We start from the raw sequence: 7,416 nt of genomic DNA, 5'->3' as shown, positions 1-7,416 counted from the left end.
ATCTGATACAGAGAAGTCATTGCCTTTGTAGGTGGCTGGAAGTGAAGCATCCTGAGTCCTTATCTTGAGCATAGATTGTTCTTGGCCATAACAGTGGAGAAAGATGATTGTTTTTGTCAGTAGTGATGTAGTAAGATGGTAAGAAGCCAACTGTGCTTTTGGAAGCTGAGGTGCACAATTAATATGGGCAACTGTGCTGAGGTAAGTGATGGCTTTGAAATGCAGGTGGCTGGCAAGTCTGGGCTGCCTGGATCACATACACGGCAGAACACGAGCCAGCTCATTTCCAACAAACACTTTTATCATGCATGATCACACATCTGAAATGCTGTGCAGACATGCCCTACCAGAAAAGTACACTTGCAAATCCTATTGCTTTGCTAAAGACTTATCAAGCAAAAAACCCTTCCAAACAAATACAAAGTGTTCCAAATCCACAGAAAATAAATAAAAAGAAAAATAACCATGCATTTTTTCCCCACTCTCTGGAATAAATGCTTCTTAATATGGTTTGGGAAAGGTTGGGTTTTGAAAATATGTTTTTAGTCTGAAAAAACTAACTCAACTCTCATAATTTGCTTAAGGTAAATAGGCTGGCTTGTGCCTCACCCCACATCAAACACTGCTACAGTGCAGCCCAGGAACACAAGAGGAATCTGTGTGATAAGGTGATATCAATGTTATCACTCCCAGAACCACAGAGAGCTGCAAAAGCCACTCTCTGACCCTGTCACAACAGCACTGCTGCTCCCCTGGTCTTTGGTGCACTTCACCTGACCAGAGCAAGCAATAAACTTATTAGGAAACAAATGAAATACAGAAAGATCTGTTCTTTTTGCAACCAGCACTTGCCCTCATGTTTGATTTCATGTAATATGGAATTGTTTAGGTTGGGAGGGGCCCTAAAGTTCACATAGTTCCACCCCCTCTCATGGGCAGGAACACTTTTCACCAGACCAGCTTGCTCAAAGCCCCATTCAGCCTGGCCTAAGCACTGCAATAGGGGGGGAAAAATCTTTGAGAGGGTTTTGATTTGTTTATCTGTGTATTGGCAGCACATTGTGCAGTGGGTCTGGGTCCCCCTGGGCTCTGGCAACAGGGGAGTGGTTTTGGATGGAACCTGATGTCATGGCAGCACTGCAGTGTCCATCAGTATGAGGCTGAAATTTAGGAGTTTTTGGGCTACCCTTCATGCAGGTACCTGGGAAGACTCCCTGATACTCAAAGCAGTGACCCTCAGACATTGTCTTGCATAAGAGAGCTCAGTAGAAAGAAGAGAAAAATGAGATCAGCAAGTGTTCAGGTAGGAAACCTGGTGGACAGGCTGAATCTCAGAAACTTTCTCTTAACAGCAATATCATTTACAGGCTTAAAATGACACTTGAATGGAATAAGTGATCCTTCCTATTAAATAACTGATCCTTCCTATTAAATAACTTGAAAGGAGCAATAGCAGATTCAAATAAAATTTTTACCTGGAAAATATGGAGACTGGTGAAAAGATTAAAAACAAGTAGCATGTATGAGTAGTTATCCCTCTGCTTTGCCAGCAAAAATTTCATTAAATTCCTGATGAAACAAGAAAGGCAAACAGTCTGGGATAATACACTTTTCCTTGCTTAGAAAAGAAAAAAGATCTATCTAATGAAAAAAAAAAAAGTTGCTTAGTTTGAAGAGCATGTTTATTTTGAGCACTGCACTGGGGAGCAGTGGAGGGCAGCTGCCTGCTTGCTGTTCCTCCTCTCCTGTGGGGCAGTGATTGCCCAAATCAGAATAGCCAGGAAGCAAACAGAGCAGCATGTGCTGCACACCAGCATATTCCACAGCAATACAGCTGCTTTACCCCCAGTTCACTTAATTACAGGATTTGGGCATGCATGGAGGGAGAATAGAGCAGAGAGGGTTAAAATCCATGCTAAATATTTTAGATAGGGTTTCTATCACTTAAGATCAGTCACCTGATTGCACAGACTCCCTGTATAAACAAAAGGACAAACCAGGCACCTCCTGAGAGCGCCCATCGTGCTCTGCAGCAGGGAGGGCAGCACAGAGGGGATGATGTGCACTCCAACACAGGATCCTTGTCTCTCTCCACTCCCTGTGAAAGTTTCCTAGATTATCAGATCAAATTCATAAAATAACCTTCCGGGTGCTTAAAGCTGCATAAAATTAGCCTCAAATATATTTCCCTGTGAGAAACATTATAAAGCAGGAAAGGACATCTAAGGATCTTCTCAAATGCAGCAGATAAAAGGCTTTTGCAAAATATTTAAAAATTATAATTTCACAATCTATTTTCTGAGTATCTAAAGCCACAGTCCTAAAATTTGCTGATGATTTCAGGAACTGACTGTGTGATAATAAAGTCTTCTGAGCATATCATATGCAGCCAATTAGAAAATCTTCATTCTGCTAGAGAAAAATAATTTATTAATCATCTGTTCACTCTAGGTCATATCTTGTTTTCTGTTTGTTTCTGTTGCCTGAATTTCCAAGACTGAGATCACATTTGCTTGTTTTATGGCTTTCTTTTTCTTCATATGCCATTCTTGCTTAGATTTTTGGCCTTCCCCCCCCCCCCCATTGTAGTTACAGGAGCGCAGCCAAAATTGCCTGATGGAAATGCCATGGAAAAAATCTTACCATTTCTTTCCTATGGCCTAGTGGAGTAAAAATGCAACAGGTGTAAATTACATTTACACCTTAAATATCTTAAAGGGTACCTTAAAATGGGGAGTGGGGGGGGTGTTTCTTGATGAATCTATAAATTAGTCAACACAGGAGAGTGACAATAATGGTTTGCACAGGACTGGGAAACTCTGGGGGAAAACATTTTTCCATTCTTACTCTTTTAGGAATACTAATCAAATCCGTAGCTCTCCATTGCAATTGGACCTGGGACCTCTGCAGCTGAGTTCTGAACCCTCAGGGAATGGACAAGAGGCCTCCTGTGTGAAGGCATCAGCAAAGTTGTGATCCCTGTGGGTCAGACACAGAGGGCTGTGTGACTCACTGAACGGGAGCCACACTGGCATGGGTGATGGACTTCCTGATGGTGAGACCCTACACAGAGCACAGCTCTGTGCTCTAATAGCCTGCATCCAGCCCCAGGTGACCAGAAGGAGCCAGCTTTCCCTCCCTGCAGCTGCCTTTCAACAACATCAGTTTGTGCTTGGGTTACAGCAGGGAAACATTAAGTGGTCTAGACAGAGGTAAATTACAGAAACAAACACAGTTGTAATTCAGATTACTCATTCCCTCTGTTAAAATGGTACTAAAAATAGGAAGCAGGAAGACAGTTACAGTGTCCATATTTTTTTATGTTCCAAATTTTCTTGAGTGATATCAAACACTGTTAATAGGTGATACATGGGGCTGCTTCATGAGAAGAAGTAAAATAATAATACATGTCTTGAGAAGATTCAGCAGGTCCTGGTGTGTTTAAATATTTTTTCATTAATCAACTACATTTTTGTGCGAGCTGTAGCTGTACTGAATGTACTGTGTTGCGAGGGATTAATTTCTATGGCTACTGTTATGGGACACTGGGTAAACAATTTAATCTTCAAATTTGAGATTTCCTGCCTGAATGGATGGCATGATAAGCTGATATTTTGCAATATTTTAATATCCTAAGGGTTATCATAATGTCTAAACTGTTGTTATGGATATTACAGCATTTTAGTTTCATCCTGTGTCATGCCTCTATCTCATCCTCAAATTGTGCTCCAGGTAACACAAGTTGTGCAGAGCAGCTCTACTCTCATGCTCTCTGATAACATGAGGTAGTGAAGCACTTTTCACCGCAGGCTGTTCCACCATTACTGAAATTAATTTCTAGTTTGCTGTATTGGCCTGGTTGGGCAGGGCTCTGGGCTAGTGAAAGGTGTCCCTGCTCATGGCATGGCAGCTGGAATTAGATGATCATTGAGGTCACTTCCAGTTCAGGCCATTCCATGATTCATTCTGTGATTACACTCAGGTGTTAACAACTTCCTCTTGTATCCTGTGTTAAAGATAATTTCTTCTGTGGGGAAGGGCAGCTTTTTCTTCCTGACAGGAATTCTTAATCCAGGCACTCCTCCTGCTCTTTTCCTGGTGAAATAGGGAGATCAACCTTTATAAACATTTCAGGATGATACATTTGCTAGAATCTGTCTTTTTTCTTCACCCTCTCCCATTCTTTAATATTCTTTTAGTGCAAAGACTTATCTTGTATTTCCTGTGGCCTGTTGACTGACACAGCGGAACTGAAATGCACTCCCTACTTTTACTGTGCTTTTATTATGAGTTATAATAAAATGATTGCAGAAAGTATTCAAGTTTGCTGGAGCAAAGTTGAGAGGCCATGTAAAACCAGCCCAGTTTAAGTGGTTCTCTGCCATGTAAAACCAACCCAGTTATTGCCACAATAACCAGCAGGAGTGGGGGGACATTGAAGTTAAAATACTTGGTTTCAGGGATGTTTCAGGGAACCTCTCTTCCAAGTATGTCTTTCATTTGATCTATTTCACACATTGTTGTTCATAAAGTAACATCATGGCATCAATTAACACATTATAGGAGGCAAGATTTCCTTTTTTCAAACTTACCCCAGAGTACCCTCTTATCATTTGACCATGGTTAATTGATTGCAAAATAACCTTTCTCTTTAATTATTAGCCCAAACATTCAAGAGAACTATAACAAGTTGATATTTTTCCTAATCCAGACCTTTTGTCGCTCCATCTTCCTTGAGAGAATGAATTCTACACAGAAATATACCTGCAAATTATAAGTATCAAGCTTTACTTCTTAGCTTTCCTTAGAGCCTAAAAGATTTCACTAGCATCAGCATTTCTCTGTCTCAATTTACCAGGAGAAAAACAGTAATGCTGGGAAATTAAGGACCACTTTACCAATGTCTGAGTTAGTTCCTGGTTTGAATACTGAGTTGAAACACAGAAAATCATGGAGACATAGCTGTAGACCTGATGATGCTCTGCAGTACCTTTGACTTCCCAACCCTGCTCAAGTGCCACACTTGTGTCCTGTAAGTGTTTCCTTTGGCCATAACTCTACACCTTTTTCCTGTTTATGCCATTTTCACTCCGTTCTCCAGTACAACAGAGATGTCCATGGGTAAGCTAAATGGAAGGCACAGCACATGGACTGTGGGATATGACTGAACTTTGAAGACAAAAAGAGATGATCTACATTTCAAAGAAAAGGAGCAAAATCACTTAATATTTGATGTCCTTTTGGTTTGGACTGTTTGTGTTCACTGTCTCTCAATATTGTCTCAAAGGAGCAGAGATAATTTATTAGGAGATGATTGGGATGATCTCGGGATGTGCAGCATGACAAATCACGCCAGTTTAAATGTAACTGCTTTTTAATTACAGTGTCAAAAATGATACAGTCCCACAGCAGAAACATACCAGTGTGCCTCTCTAAAATTGCCTTTCACTCTTTTCCCTGACATAATCTTCAATTAGTTCAGGGAAGGTTACTGTGGTCACGACTTGACATGATGAAGCCTGATGTCGTAAATTAAAAATGAATAGGAAATTATTCACATATCACTGCCTGTGTGGTTTCCAGCAGAGGGTGAGTTGTACTGAATATCAAAGCCTGGGCTGTCCCCTGAGCTCACAGGCACCTGCAGGTCAATGAACCCTGTTCATTGTTGCAAAACATCCCTACCCAGAGATAAGAGTGTTGTGGTTACCTGCGTTCAGTTACAGCCTGGTTAGCACTGACAGGGATATTCCAGTTAATCATTACTGAGCCAGAGCCCAGCCCTTTGAGCTGCTTTGTCCCCAGTTCTGATTCCAGGCAGGAAAGAGCCCAGCCCATGCATGTGAGCCTTGAACACCCTGACTGTCCCATAGTCCCAATCCACAGCATGCCAGGATTGCTGAGGAACACCCCTGCAAAGGGCAGTGCTGACAGTGGGAGACTGCCCAGAGAAGGAGGACATCAGCCATTCCCTGGGCCTGCACAGCAGCCCAAACCTGGGGAAGAGGAAACAAGAACCACTGCAGGGAAAAGCTCCCAGAGGCTGGATAGGAGACCCTGACGCTGGAGACCCAGCATTTCCCAGAAAAAAGAGCTGTAGGACAAGGGAAGAAATATGATGCATCATTGGCAGTGGTGAATTTTCATTCCCTGTGTGATTGCCAGGATTCTTGATTGCCCAGAAAAGTCAGCACTTGGTAAAAATGTTGTAATGTCTGATAGATTTCACCCTGCACCCTGCAGCTGAAGGTGCAGCCAGAGGAGAGGGGGATTGGCCAGCTTCTCTGACACTTCCACACTTAGCAGCCAGCAAAGCCCTCCAAACATCCACATGTTTTGGGATGCTCAGAAAATGCAGCGAATTTAAATCAAAATCATTGCTTGAATGAAATAATACATATTTATTGATAATTTCCACACATTACTAATAATGATGATGGACTAACCTAATAAAGAACTTTTAATTTTGTAATTATGTATTTCCCAGTCATGTATCAGTATCTTAACACAGATCTCAACAAAACCACAGCTTTTGTTACCTACTGAAACAGAACAAACTGTTCCATGTAGAAATATTGTTTCATATGATGTTCTTGCCTATAAAATGCACAAGATAGCCTCAGGTAAAGACTCTTTTCGTGGCTATAGAATTAAGCAAGCAAAAGCTGATTAACATTGGATTTTGACACGTCAGCTTCAGTTTTATTTTTTTTTAATTTTCTGCAATCAGCATGTTCTGTGAAAAGTATACAAGCCATAGGGTTACTTAGGGTAAGTCTTTCAATGAAATAACACAGCAGTAACAGAAACTCAATCTGTGACCTATAGGACCTTGGACAATGGCACACATCAAAGGCACGTGTCTAAACTGCAAGAAGCACAGGTAAGATTAGCACTGGTGTCACACACTCTGCAGTTTGTCTCTGCTCTCTCTGTTTCCTCTGAGTAACAGCTGTGGTTGCAGGCAGCATGTGAAGTGACACAACTCTGTCCAAAATACATTCATATACTTTGCACTGCAGTGTCCCTCAGCTATGTTTAAGCTACAAGGTGTCCAGAATCCTGGGTGAATGCTGCAGCCCTTGGAGAAATCCAGGACTACATTTCTTGATGGAAAAACAGGCGAAGTTCAGGCAAGGCCACGCACATTGGTCTCATGGTTTATTTCCCCAAAGGAAAATCATGCTGCAACGCATTTCTCTTTCCCCCATCTTTATATTTTTTATTGTAACAGGTCCCTGCTGTTACTACCAAAAGAAGTATTCAACATCCTCAGATGGGATGAGAGTGCCTGTGCAGGGCTGCTGGTGAGCTGAGCCCGTGCAACCTGCCCATTGCCTTCTGCAACACTGCTCAGCATAACCATTGCCATTGCTCTGCTGCTGCTCATTATTTCCCATCTCATTCCTCTCCCAG

The sequence above is a fragment of the Melozone crissalis genome, unplaced genomic scaffold (genome assembly GCF_028551555.1).
Source record: "Melozone crissalis strain CALT ecotype California unplaced genomic scaffold, PUWL_Pcris_2 ptg000006l_1, whole genome shotgun sequence".
In the NCBI taxonomy this organism is placed as follows: domain Eukaryota; kingdom Metazoa; phylum Chordata; class Aves; order Passeriformes; family Passerellidae; genus Melozone; species Melozone crissalis.
Note: the sequence above shows the minus strand (reverse complement) of the source record.